Below are 13,976 nucleotides of genomic sequence, written 5' to 3'. Positions count from 1 at the left end.
AGTTATGAAGGGATTCCCCTGCCCCCTTTTTCTGTCATCTCAGTTGCATTTGAAATCTGGGCAAAGTGATGCACTGGCTGTGAACCTAACATTGGGAAAATGTAGTAGTTACCTCTCTACCTGGAAGGCTGCGGTGGCACAACTCGGATGCGTTTATGTAAAATTCTTGCCCTTTTCCTTGCCTAGAATTGTGCTCAGTCTAGTTCGTTCTTACAGGCATTGTTTTCTAGTAATAGTGTTTTCAAGCTCTTAATTTAAAAATAGATCTGAGTTTCTTTTTAGGACAGTAAATATAGAGCACAGTGCTTTAGATTTTTGCTGGGTATCACTCTGGTGTCTTGTAACAGCTTTCATTAGCTTTAGCTGTATTTTCCACCCTTTCATTAAGCTATGCATAATGTCCTCATGCCAGCAGCTAATACCCATATTTACTTGGAAGCGAGATTTTCAGCGTGCTTAAGGTCACGTGAGCTCCTGCAGCTCCTGGAGGAATATGTGTTTGTGTTCCTCATGCTACCTGCACTACTCATCGTAGTAATGATTTTTGGGAAGTAGAAGGTGTGTAGTTTGTAATTCTCTCTCCTTAAATCAAAGCTACTACAATATTGGTATATAGGCACCATATTTAGAAAGGAAAAAAGTTAAGAGTGGTACTTATCAGATTCTGGCAGTGGAGGAGCCAGCTGCTGCGTTAGGTCTGATCTAACAGCACGGTTGTCATGGCAACAACAAAAATACATTGATGTTGCAGTACTACGAGATAAAAATCACTGCGCCGAAGTGAGCAAGTGAGCGTACATAGAATCACAGAATCCACAGTTTTGCTGGAGAGGGGGAGACACAGCTGAAAAGCCAGTTCCGTGACTTCATGGAAATCGTAAGCACATAATGCCATCGTTTGTGTCCTTGAAGTAACGTAACTCTCTTCACAGAGAAAATAGTACTTACAAGAAGTCAGATGGCCGGGGCTGGGTGAGCTCTGCTTCAGCTATGCAGGGAGTTGTTCTCCACACCTGAAGGAACATCCCTTTCTTACATTTTTGCATAATGCAGAAATGCAGTCAGTCATTTTTTCCAGTAGCTCGCTCCCTCCCTGGTTCTGCAGAAAGAGCCATAGGGACTGTATAGCTCCAGGCTGCAGCGTTATTTGAGGGTTTTTTTTTTTGTTGGCATTGTTCAGCTCAACCACAGAAATTGTAGATCCTATCTCTAACCTCCCCCTTCAAAGCTTTGTGTTTTAGTCTCCTGCAGTGTAAGCTGACCCACAATCTGAGGACTCAGCAATACACAAGCACAGTTTGATAATGAAGGAGTCTCAAGCCTTATCTCTTGGTGGGTTTTGCATCATTAGCTACTGAATTGTCTTCACCAGTACTGGGACACTGTAAAGCGCTCTGTGCTTTTTGTCGGAGAACAGCCCTGTGCTTTCGGTATTAATGCTGTATTGATGTTTAATTTTCTACTGTGCTTCTTGTACCCACCTAGGAGAAGACAAGCGGATCATTTGTTTCTGTGAAACTGCAGTTTGACTGTGAGTTCTTAAAAAAAAAAAAAAAATCAGACTGTGATGTTCTACACCTCTGCTCCCAGCATAATTTTTTCCGAGAACCTCTGTTCAGTATGACAAACAACTTTGAACAAAGGCAGCGGAGCTGGCAAGGCAGCTGTTCCAGGAGGTGAAGTGGGAGAAAGTTAACATTCAGTACTTCAAGGAACGTGGTATCTTACAGATCCTAGCAATCGGGCGTTGTTTAATCCTGTGTTTTTACAAGCAGCATCTGAACTCACTGTAACTGGCAGCTTGAAACAAAGTCACTTGCTTTGTAAACACTTTCCCCCTTGTTTATGGTTATCTTTGGTGTAGCAGTAGAACTGAAAAGCAGGATCTGTTTTCCACAGGGACCAACAGTTAAATGTCTTAGGGTTTGTTTTTTTTTCCTTAAAAAGCCTTGTCTTTCACAATTTGTGTTGGAATACTTTTTGTAATTCTAAAAGGATTAATGGTATGAGGAATAAAGCTTAATGATAATCCTGCAGCTGGAAATAATTGTGCTGTGTGTATGCAAGGTTCTAAAATGTTTAGCATCTATTTGTCTTCCTCAAGTAGATGGATGAATGTTAAAGGCTTCATATCGCAACCAGCAAGGTTGTTATCTGCATGTTTCAGGATTTCACCTAGTCATAGGCACCACGTAGGCATCCTATGAGTGCCGGGAAGGAGATTGATTTATTTATTTGTTTGTTTATTAAAGAAGCCTTTTTGGTGAGCTCCAGTTCCTCTGTGAGCTTGGATTTTGTTTGAAATGAAATCCTGGGGCAGAGGTGACCTGGTACGTGCTCGGTTTGCCTCCGAGTGCCTCATGGGCAGCCCAGCTGGTGCCTGGTGTGGTAATGGCCTGGTGTCTCCTTTCAGCCGTGCACATACTGGTTCCCATCCAGCTGCTGAAATTTCTCTCTGCTTTTTCCTCCAACTACAAATACCTTAAAGTCTTTTATGCTAAAGGCGCAATCTGAGCGCAGGGTCACACCATCCAGTGGATGGGGGATGTTGCCTGCAAGGCTTCACTTCAAAGAAGATCTGTAGGATTCAAGCCTTGGAGGGATGTGCTGATGCTTAGCGCTTCAGGCTCGAGTGTTCATTCCTATCTGCAGTCATGGCTACTTGGAGCCTGAAGCCTTAATTCCCTTCGAAGGAGAGCCAGAATCACATGTGGGGGCTTCTCTGATTGTATTTTTTTCTCAGTGCCTAGTGCTTTCCAGTGCAGATTCAGGGGGAGGGAAGAAAATACCCACAGAAAGGTTTCCATCTGTGGAAGTCCTCCTTCAGTCTCCTGTCGACTTTAGAACAAAATTTAGTTAGTTGTTAGTCAAGAGTAAAACTTCCTGCCAAATTTTGTCTTGCCAAGAAAAATTTTGGGATGCTTTTTCCAAAGGAATAAAGTCTATGTTTTGTTGTAAGTTCAGTTAGATTCCCCCTAGGCAGACTGACATATTGTCATATTTAGCCGTAAAAGCAAGTACAGCCTCCTTACCGTATGTCCCCCAAGGCACGGTCCAAGCAGAGCATACACAGGCGTCTTTGCAAAAGCCATCTTTCCTAAGAAAGGCTCCTCTGAGCTCTTTTGAACTGGGGATAAGCAGAAAGAAGAATGATGTTTCCATAGGTGTCCAAGCCACTCCTTTTAAATAAATTTAAAAAACCCAAATAGCTGAATTCTTCTGTTGTTCAATTGCAGATACATTTTACTGTTGTGCTGCTCTCCTCCTTTGGCTGAGATCATACAGGTTGCCTTTTATGAATTTCAGACTTGACTTTATTTTCTTTTCCAAAGGGGACGTATCATGGGATGTAACTGAAGAAGAATGACTGTGGTACTGTGACTGGCAGGCAAATAAGATGGAAAATTAAACAGTGACTATGTCTAGTTTTTGAATTGCTTCAGTTCAAAGACTTGGAATATACCTAAAGGAGGTGATAAAGTGTGTATGTGCAGTGTGGGGTTTTTCCCCTTTGTGGCCTCTGACCAGCAGTTCAGAAGCAGAAGACTAACGTCATAGATCTTATAAAAATTTGATCTTTCAAGTGGGAACTGTGGCTTTGCGATTTAAAAAAAAACCCACAAACATACAAAACTGCTGGGAATTCTAATGTTCCTAGTGCAGATCTAACCAGATGGAAGAGCCATCTAGATCTAAACAAATAATATCTCCTAATCTAAATCCCAGTTTGCCACCAAGCCGAAGAAATACCTTCTGAAGTGGAGGGAAGCGGCACTGTACAGGGGGTGGAAAAAGGAAACTGAGAAAATGGGTAAGTCTGATTGCTCTCTGTTGAAATCAGTAGCATCTGGATAGGAACAGAAGATTATTTCTGAATTGCACTATAATATAATTTTATAGCTGACAGCGGAGATCTGTTATGATAGGTTTTCTGGAAACCTGGCTGTACAGCAGGCTGTGTTCTGAAGAGCCTAAATGCTCAGAAGTTGGGGTGAAGGGCGGGATGGAGACAGGCTGTTCGGTCCCACAACAAATTGTATCTGGGAGCTGAGGGGTGAGCCCCTCCCCCCTCAGTACCTGCCCGCTGCCTGACCTCCTGATCTCCCCCTTCTCTGTTTCTGAACCGAGTTATTTCCAGCAGACAGGGTTTCAGGCAGCTGGCCCTCCTCCAGGGGAAAAGGGTTATTTTTACTGCACAAGTCGTAAGTTCGAGCTGGATGAGGGTAGAGGATGGATCTGCCGGTTGGTCTGCTTGCTTGCAGATGGGGTCCCCTGTGGCTGATCTCTGTCCTTTGAGGTGGCCCGGTTGGGCTTGGTGGCACACGAGTTGTTGGGATTGGTGGGGTGCGTGGATGGTACGCTCTGCTGAAGCATCGGTTCCTGAACTGTGCTTGGGTGGATGATTGAATCCTGGCACTCAACAGCTGGATGTTCTCGTTGCAGGATAAATTAACGCTCTGAAAGGAGGTCTGTTCTGACTGAAATCCCCACGAATCCTTCCACTGGTGTGCACGTGCCCTAGGTGTCCTGTGCTCGTGTGCCCCAGGTAGGAGCCCCAGATGTGCCACATGGTGAGACCAGCACGATTCAGAGCTCTGTGAGTGTTCATGCTGAATTTGTCCTTCTGGTGCAGACCAACATCACAAAAATGTCACAGGCCCTTTGAGGACAGGATGACAACGGGCTCGAACAAAACCCCTCGTGTAGCCTAATTCATGACCTTGTTTGCAAAAGCTGATACTCCTGGGTGCTGTTTACCAGCTTAGTGTGTGCTAGTCTTGGTCTCCTCGCTTGCTCTGGAGAGGTCCCGCAGCTGGAGGCTGCTCTGCAGCCAGGCAGTGATGGAGGCTGTCAGCACCAGATGGAAGAGAGGAAGAAGCTGGGTTCCTGTTGGGTTTCCTTCTTTGTTCCAAACTGAACTGTCACTTGCATCTCTTAGAGGACTCTGTTAAACTAACTTTCTGCAGGAGAACCTAATCCCGCTAGCAAGGTATGGATTCATCCCATTTCTGGCTGCAAGACTTGTTTTGGGCAGCACAGCAAAGATGGTGAATGTTGTGATTTATTTTAGAAGATGATACTTCACTGGAACACCTTTCTGGTTTAAAACTTTCAGGGCTGAATTCATTTCAGTTGGAGGCACAGGTAACTTGATGGTAACAGCAATGAATCATGTTTTCTGAGAGCTTTAGGAATTATTCATAGATGTTGAAATCCATAGCTGTTTTATCCCCACCTCCTCTTTTAATTCATGCGTGCTTTTTAAAAATGTATATTCTCTCTTTCAATGCAGACAGTGAGAGAACGAATAATTTTAGAAAATTCCAGAGCCAAAGAATTAAAGCCAATTAAAGCCCTTCTTTACATAATATCCCTTTCTGCCATTTGTTCCAATAAAGAATAAAAGCAAGATGGTGTTATGTAGGCGTTAGAGCAGGGGATGGTAATCAGGACTCTGGAGTCTGCTTGCAGCCACTAACCCAGGATGGTGGCCTGGTTTTCACTCCCCTTGATGGACTTATGCTGCAGAACTTGTTACATTTCTGGGGTCAGGCATGAAGCAAAGGGGTGAAGCGGTGATTTCAGCCCTACTCTGAGATGAGAGCAAAGCAGGGCTTTTTTTTATTTGGCTCTGCTGCAGTTTGTGTGAATTTGCAGGAGCAGCTCAGGCATGTAAACCCTTCCAGTCCGAACCGCGGATCCGAGCGGAGAGCAGGGTGCTGCCCGGCTCGGTTCCTGCCGAAGGGAGTGCACCCTTACCCCTGCAGCGCTGAACCGCGCGGAACAAGGCAGGGACCCACCTTAGAGCATCCGGTGATAGCCTCGGGGGTCACAACAGAGATGCAGGAGGTCTGAATTAATATGGCTCGAGGCAGAAACGCTCAGTGTTGCTCCCTTGGGTAAGTTCATGGCTTATGCACCCCTGGGTCCCTCAGTCTGGAGGCTATGGGCCACCCATGGTCCCACGGCAGGACCTGGGCAGCGATGTCTTCTGTGGGTCTGGGTGGAGCACTGAAGTGAGATGAAACAAATGCAGTCCCTGGTGCAGAAAGGTGTGCGAGCAGTGGTCGCAGTAGGGGGATGCAGCCGCTCCCGGGGACATGCGTGGGGTGGCACTAGCCTGCCTGGACATCTGTTTTCCAGGTCAGACTCCTGCAGGGGGACAGAGCTTGGGACATGCATTCATCTGCTGAGCTGCAGAGCAGGAGAGCGTGGTTGGATCTAGCCTGAGAATGGGGAGTTAGGGCCTTTGGCATTGAGATTTTATTAAAATTACACATTGTCAAAGGCAACATTTTTTGTCAATTAGCAGTGATCTGTCTCAGAAATATATTTTTAATTTTACTCTTCTTTTTAATAGAACGCTACGAGCAACTGCTGATGGCAGGCGGGAGCGTTTATGGGTAAAGCCTTTCCTTGTCATGCTGCTGCAGCCTGGCTGCCTGGCTCCTCTGTGGCGTTTGGTGGTTTGGAGTGGGTTTGTTATTCTCTTTTGTCCACTTTTTCCCCGATAGTTACTCCTTGCCAAGAATATCAAATTTGAGAACTGGAGCAAGTGTGTTGCAAGAAAACAGAGAGATGCCACGAGGCACCCTGGTACAAGGGAATGCGAGGAGGGACTTGGTGGAAGACCTGGAGCGCGTTTGGACCACACTCAGCTGGAGATGGACACAGTGCAGAACTGACAGATGCAGAAAGCGAAAGAAAAAAGTTTAATAAAATTGTGAAAAGAAGTGAAGGGAAGAAGTCAGGACATCAGAAGGAGTGTGACAGATGAGCAGGAAAGATGAGCATGGAAACACAGACAGGGAGAACATCTTCCTACTCCTGTAATGTGCCTCAGCTGAAGTGGTGATAACTCACTGACTGGGACCAGATGGACTCGTCTGTTTGCTCTCCACAGCTCAGCAGAACTTGTTTCAGCTGCCACAAAGGATGAGTTTCTGACTCTAAGCACAGATTGTTGGTCTTTTGACAACCGGTTCAGGGGCCTGTCAACGAGTTTTCCAAAGCACTTGAAGTCTGCAGGAAAACGCTGAGCAACGTCTGAAATTGCGGTCAGTAAAGGAGCATCTGAAAGGGAGCTGAGAGCTTTTGGAGATCTAATTTCTGTCCTGGGGTGCTTGAAAATCAGTGCTTTGAGACATTAATCCTGCAATTGGCATGGCTCTGGTTTTATCCCAGTGTTACATCGCTGGCTGTGGTGGAGTTATTCTTGGTCCTCGCTGCTGCAAATGGGAGAGCAAGACCAAATACTTGGAATTCTTTTTTTTAGCAAAACGTGTTTTCTAAGTGGAAACAACAATAAACCGAAGACTTTTTTGGAATATCCTGAACATCCTGAGAGTCAGCCACATCTTTTCCTGCCAAGTGCAGGGAGGCTGGTGGGGTGAGCCACCCCCGCCAGCCGCAGCGACGGGGAGTAACTGAGTGTCTGAGAGCACCACTGCAAATCAGAGGTGGCAGCTGGGCTCTAGAGGGATGGGTTGATGCCCAATGGCGTCATTACAGGGCTAACCCAGCAGCTGCTCTGCCTAAGGAAAGAGATTTGTCAGCAAGTTGAAAACTCCCTGCAGATTTTCTTTGCCAATGCAGCAGAAACAGAGGAGATGAGGAGAGAGCAGGGTGGGGGCATGAAGGACGCGGTGGGTCCAGCTCTGGGTCTTCAGCCAAGCCAATTGCTGCCAGGAGAGGAACAAGTCCAGGGCTTGTTTTCTACTCCTTGCTTTTAATTCTCTTCTTTCCCCTGTAATACCCAAATTTTAAAGAAAGGCAAAGCAGTGGAGATGTTTTTTTGCTCTATCATTCAGTAGGACAGAACATAGCTGATAATTTTAAAGCAATATCCAGGATGCTCAGAAAGTACAAAGATACTCCCAAGCTTTCTCTTCCTTTTTATTGTGAGCTAAGAATCGGGAAAGGCTTGGTATCTGCAGGTCCTGCTTTGTGCAAGATGATATGAGCTGGCATTGGACACCAAGGCTAGAGAGAGCTTCACCGTAACAGTGAATGCCCGTGAACCGAACACAACGGATGCAGCAGGAGTGGTGGCTCCAGCTCATACCTGTCATCTCCCATAGCAGATGTGTCCTCGGCCTCTGGTGCCTCCATGCTGGTATTATCATAGGCAGAGTTGGAGAGGGGGAATGAGGAGGAAATGTGAAACTCTCACCATTTGAGGTCCTGAACTTGTCCATGGAGCCTCTGCCAAGCGGTGGAGCAGTGTGTCTCAGATGTGACTTCGAGCAATGTTTGCCTTTTTGCATTGCAATTGGGTTGCTGCTACTCTGTGTTGCCAGGTAACCCCATCATAGACTGCTCGTTCCTTGATGGAGTTTCTGCCTTTGGATGGGCCTCTCCAACATTGTAGTTGTCTTTTAAAGCTGTCTTCAGGTTGACTGGCATGGAGAAGACTTCCCCATTTACCAGGACTATGCTGAAATTCGGTCCTCTAAAACACTTGTAAGCACCCCCTGACTCATCCTGGTGAACGTGATGTGGAATTTTACAAGTGTGCTCTCCTTCCATCGTGAGGAAGCTCGCAAACAGGACTCAGAATATGTCCCAGGACCTCTGTAGCTCCCCGGGAGCATGAGTGCATCACTGGTGTGCACGAGTGATCATCAGCAGGACAAGGTAGCTGCTTTATCATACGAGCTGAAGCCTCAGAGGGAGGAATATCTACACAGTGTGGGCCTGGACTTAGCAGAGTCTCTGGGAACCACTGAGACGCTCGTTGGCTTTGGTAGGGCAGCACCGTGGGCTTCACACCTCCTTGGAGGTTTATGTTAATGCAAGACTCGAATCCAGTCCGAAGAGCTAGCTCTTCCCAAAGGGTAAACAGCCAGAGAAGCTGAAATCAGCTCCTCCTGGCTCTGCAAAAGGGTTGAGGCTAATTATAAAACTTCTTGATTGCCCTCAAATGCAAGGACTGTGTGATGGCTGTGGTGTGAAGGAACTGTGGTGGCTTTGTCTGGTAGAGCAGAAAGGGGAGCTTGGGAGTCTCGCTGGTGGTGTGCCGTGCCTGAGGAGCAAGAGAGGGTGCCTCTCCACACCAGTAAGCCTGCGAAACAGGGATGGTTTGGTTGCAGGGGTGTTGACTGAGTCAGGCCAAGCATTCAGACCTCATGATAACTGATGGACGGGGAGTCACCGTGGGCTGGGGTGGCTCTGCAGGTCTGTGTGGTACTGGGGAGTGATGGAAGGCACTCGCAGCTCTGACAAACCTCTTTGCAGTTGTTCTTGGAGGCAACAGAAGGGGCAGCAGTTGTGATCTGGGTGCAGGATGAGAGTTTCAAATACTTCACCTCTGGGGAAGGAGGAGATCCCCCCTCAAACAGGTCACCTATGCTCTCCCCTGCTTCGCTGAGCTTTTAGGGGAGCTAAGCAGCTCTCGCAGGGCTGGAGAGCTGAAGACAACGCCCAAAAAGTGGGACATGGAAGGAGAAGAGAAAGTGCAGCTGTGCTACTCTCCCCTGAAACCTTAGAGTCATCACTTCGGCGTTGAGAGGAGAGCCTGACCAAGCCTCTTTCCAGGGCACCCTGTAGCACAGGGGACAACGCCGTTCCTGGGGCCACGGGTGCCGAAGCCCTCCAGCGTGGGTACAGTGGTGGCGGGGAAACCCAGCACGCCGCAGCCAGCTCTGCAGACCCTGGCTCCCCCACCCATCGGCAAAACTCATTTCCAGCAAATTGCCTTCTCATTTATTTTCTCCTGGCCACGTGTTTATGACACCTTAACAAGTTTCAGTGTCCGAACTCGCCCAGGTCCATGTGTTTGTCATTATACCAATACCTTGTTTCTTCTCAAAGCATTTTCTCCCCGGGCTGCCCGCTGGGTTTCCACCAGCCAAAAGCTGGTTCTCACAAGGCTCCCGCCATGAGCGGGACTCCGGGAGGGCAAAATCCCAAGGTTGCCCCTTCTCCTCGGTGCCAGGCAGGCGGACAGAGCCCAGCACTCATGAAAACACCCCCAGATTTTTTTCCCCGCTTTGAAGCATTCAGCAACCGAAGCCAAGCCTCGCTGAGCTGCGTCTTCGCAGTCGTTTTACGCTGCCCTGCTACGATGCGGAGGTGACTGCGAAGACAAAATACCCTCGCCTGCCCATCAGGGATATCTCTTGCAACGGCCGCTTTGTTGCTGCAGCCCAGGGGGCTCTTCCATGTTCCAGGCTGTCAGACACAGCGCGACGGGTCAAGGCAAGGCCAGAGATCCCGAGAGACAGAAATGAAAACAAGCTCCTTTAATATAAACTATATGTTTTCTTGTCCCCGCTCAATTTACATGCTGCATTTTTGACTTCTCTCTGACGAGCAGTGTTTATCTGGCAGGGGACAACTCTCATTAGCGACGAAGGGCAGCATCAGATTTTTCTGTGCTTTGTTTAAACAGAATCTTTCAGTTGTGTTTTCCTTTCAAAGCGGTTGAGCGAATGGCTCAAAAGTGACTGAGGCAAGGCTACAGCACCCTGGCCCCTTTCCACGTGCGTCCAACAATTGTAAAAGTTTGAGGGAAAATAAAACATCAAGTAAAACATTTCCACTCTCTGATTCAGAAGGGTCAAAGAAAACCCATCTCCAGGTGACAAAAAAGAAGCGAGCTTTCAGCTGCTATCGAAACTGCTGGCTGGCATTGATGAAAAACGTTGGGTCATGATAACACAGAGTAGTATTTTAATAATATTTAGAATATCTCTGTTTACACAGAAGCTGTGTTTTACATGAAGGTCATTTCTATTAACTCAGTGTCTTTTCCAGGAATAAAACTATCTTTCTCTGGAAAACCAGAAGAAAAGTGCAAAAGCTGTTGTTTTTCTAAGACTGACCAGTTCTAGTATTCTTCTCAGCCCTGGGATGGCTGAGGGTCAGGGGGGCAGCGAGCAGGGCAACCATTGCCCCATTGCACCCCCCCGCCCCCCTGGCCCAGAGCAAACCCTTCCCGTTACCTCCTTGTGCCAAGGAAATGCTCTTTTCCCAACTCATTTCCTCTCTCCACTTCCCTTTGATCATGATCTGGAGCCGAGCATCCTGCCCTGGGCCAGTTAAACCGGAGCTTCACCCCGGGCAGAGCTGGCCAGAGCTCGTCGCACCGCAGAGGGCCAAGGGGCAAACAATTTTGTGCTGTGGGCGACTGGGGGTCCAGCGTCTGAGCTTACCCCCTCGCCCACTTTTTTCTGTGGGTGTAACATCCCAGATGGGGCTGTTTTGTAGCGTTTGCACCTCGCTGGCGGCTGCCAGCCTGCTCCTTCTGTGCAGAGGTACCTCCTGCCTCTGGCGTGGAGGTCTCGGTGGGACGAGGTCCCCCAGGCTGTGCCTGACATGCGGTGGTGAGGGGACACCAAGGGGTGACGTTGCTGAGAGTGAAAAGGAGAGTCCCAAGCCTGGAACCCCTCCAGAGTCCTCCGGCTCCTCTTCAAGGGTTATTTTTGTGGCTCTGTGGATGAAAACTAAAAGGGTTGTGTTTCATCCACAGCCGGAGACAAGCTGGAGGGCTGATCCCCACTCCAGCTCCCTGGTGAGCCGGGGAGGTGCTCTGGGCCCATCTCAAGGACAGCAAGTAAATCCAGTCAAGCAGCAGGCTTGCTTCCAGCCTCGCTGGCTGCCCCGAGGCGTGGAGATGTGCTGACAGGAGCCAGGAATAATTTTGCACCTTCCCGGGGACAGCAGGGATTTGCTGTGAGCACCTCCCTCCCTGGGGATGGCAGGCAGCTGCCTCTTCGGGCGCTGCAGAGGTTGGTCCCTTTGCCGTGGGGAAGTCCTCAGTGATCCGTGGGTGGACTTTTGCTGTGGAAATGTTACATACCAGGACGCATTCGCAACTCCCTTTTCAATTCTGCTCTGCCAGACGGCAGATTGCATTGCCACGTTGCCTATAGCAACATCTCCTGGGTGAAAATAAGTGAGCTGGGACAAATGGATGGATTTGCTGGTGGATGTCTAAGAATGATTGATACTATTGCCATTGTTATTATTACTACTATTATTATTTATAGCTCTGGGGACCTTGCAACAACCATTTCTGGTGCGGGATGCGATGGTGTGCAATTCAAAGCAGCGTCACCCAGACGGGACCTCCACAAGCCTCAGGGCGCAGCAGCCTGGGGCAAAGGGACTGAGGTCGCAGCAGATCTGATGCTCTCCTCTTGCTTAGACAACTGCTTTTCTTGGCAGGGGTCTGGTGGGAAGAGGCCTGCAGCATCAGCAGGGAATTCTTTTTCCTGGGAAAAATATCTGTGTGTCAGCGTGTCCGGGGCCGTTGGCCAGTGCATCGTGTCACTGATGCTCAGGCTGTGTGACATGCTGCCGGTCTCCGGGGATCACAGAATCACAGAATCACAGAATGGTAGGGGTTGGAAAGGACCTCTGTGGGTCATCTAGTCCAACCCTCCTGCCGAAGCAGGGTCACCTACAGCAGGCTGCACAGGACCTTGTCCAGGCGGGTCTTGAGTATCTCCAGAGAAGGAGACTCCACAGCCTCCCTGGGCAGCCTTTTCCAGTGCTCCATCACCCTCAGAGGGAAGAAGTTCTTCCTCATGTTCAGACGGAACTTCCCATGCTTCAGTTTCTGCCCATTGCCCCTTGTCCTATCGCTGGGATGGTGCTGCCCTGCGAGGTTCCTGCTCAGCAGCTCACGACCATTGCTGTGCAGTTGCCAAGCAGGGGTTTTTGGCAGAAAGTGTCTTCAGATGGGCTGAGCTGTGCAGAAGTGACTCCTGGCTTTGGATGCCTTGGTTTCTGGGTGACCCCGTTTGAGTTATTTCACTGTACTCTTGGTTTTCATTGCTATTTTGTGTTTCAGGGAGCTTGTCAAAGCCCGTGGCTCAGTGTTCCAGGTGTGTGAGGTGCCTTCTTGTGGGCTCTGCATCCAGGCCCCAGTGAGTTGGCAAATAATAATTAAAAATTAATAATTTGTTTCAGAAGTTGTTTTTGAGAAAGAGTGCCCAGTGATGGGGGGGTGGGGGTGGACTTTGGCCTCATAAACTTTCATTTTTGATCATTTTCCTGTTGACCTTTAAGCAATTTATGTTGCTCTCTGAGGCTGAGGTTACTCATCGTCAAAGGAAGGATGTGGCTCACACGTGGCTCTCCCTCTCCCCCCTGGAACGCTTGGCAGGCTCAGGCTTCCCAGGTAGGGTCAGAAGTCATTGCACTAATCCACAGCTTTCCTGGGATTTCTGGTTTTCAGCACATTTTCCCCAATTCAATCCCCTTAGAGCCTTCTGGAAGGAGTCTGGAAAAGCACCCAAATCTTCAGGGCACCGTCAACTGCTCCACTGCCCCAGGACCCACCAACTACTGTGGTGGTGTCCACCCAGGGACGACAGACACTGGCACCCTGGTCGCTGAGTTGTTGTTGTTGTTCCACACATTCTCCCTTGAAGGTAGGGAGAAAAAAAACAATTCCATTTGAACAGCCTTTTGGTTAGCATCCAGTTGAGGCTGGTTTCCATCACACTGGTTCCCCACTGCAGATCCATGCTCAGCTATTCACTGCCAGGTCCCCTCCTGAGCTTGGGGATGTCCTGGCCAGGATGGTCCCAGGAGGGACCCAGGGTAGTTACAGCTGGAAACACTGGGAGAAAATGTGCTCCCGTGGTGTTTTCCCTAAGAGCAGGAAATCCCAGAGGTTCCTCCTGACCTTTCCTACTACAAACAAGGTGAAAAGAGGCACTCAGATGAAATCGCGGTTGCTGTGGCAGGGGATGCTCCTGACAGCTTCTCCACTGGGGAGTGGTGGCAAGGAGGCAGCTCCTGCTACCAGGACTTCCCGAGGCTGAGCCGAGCACTGCACGGTCCAAGTATGGTGCATCCCCAGCATCACTGCGACAGCTCGGGCAGCTCGGCGATGCGAGAAGCACAGCAGAAACCTCAGGCTCTGGTACGGTGCAAGGTGGTAGCTGGGGGCATGCTTCAAGCCCTTGCGATCTCACATTTCACGTACAACTTGGTTCAGCATCTCTGGGCACACACGGATG

This window comes from Opisthocomus hoazin, chromosome 1 (genome assembly GCF_030867145.1).
Source record: "Opisthocomus hoazin isolate bOpiHoa1 chromosome 1, bOpiHoa1.hap1, whole genome shotgun sequence".
NCBI lineage: Eukaryota > Metazoa > Chordata > Aves > Opisthocomiformes > Opisthocomidae > Opisthocomus > Opisthocomus hoazin.
Note: the sequence above shows the minus strand (reverse complement) of the source record.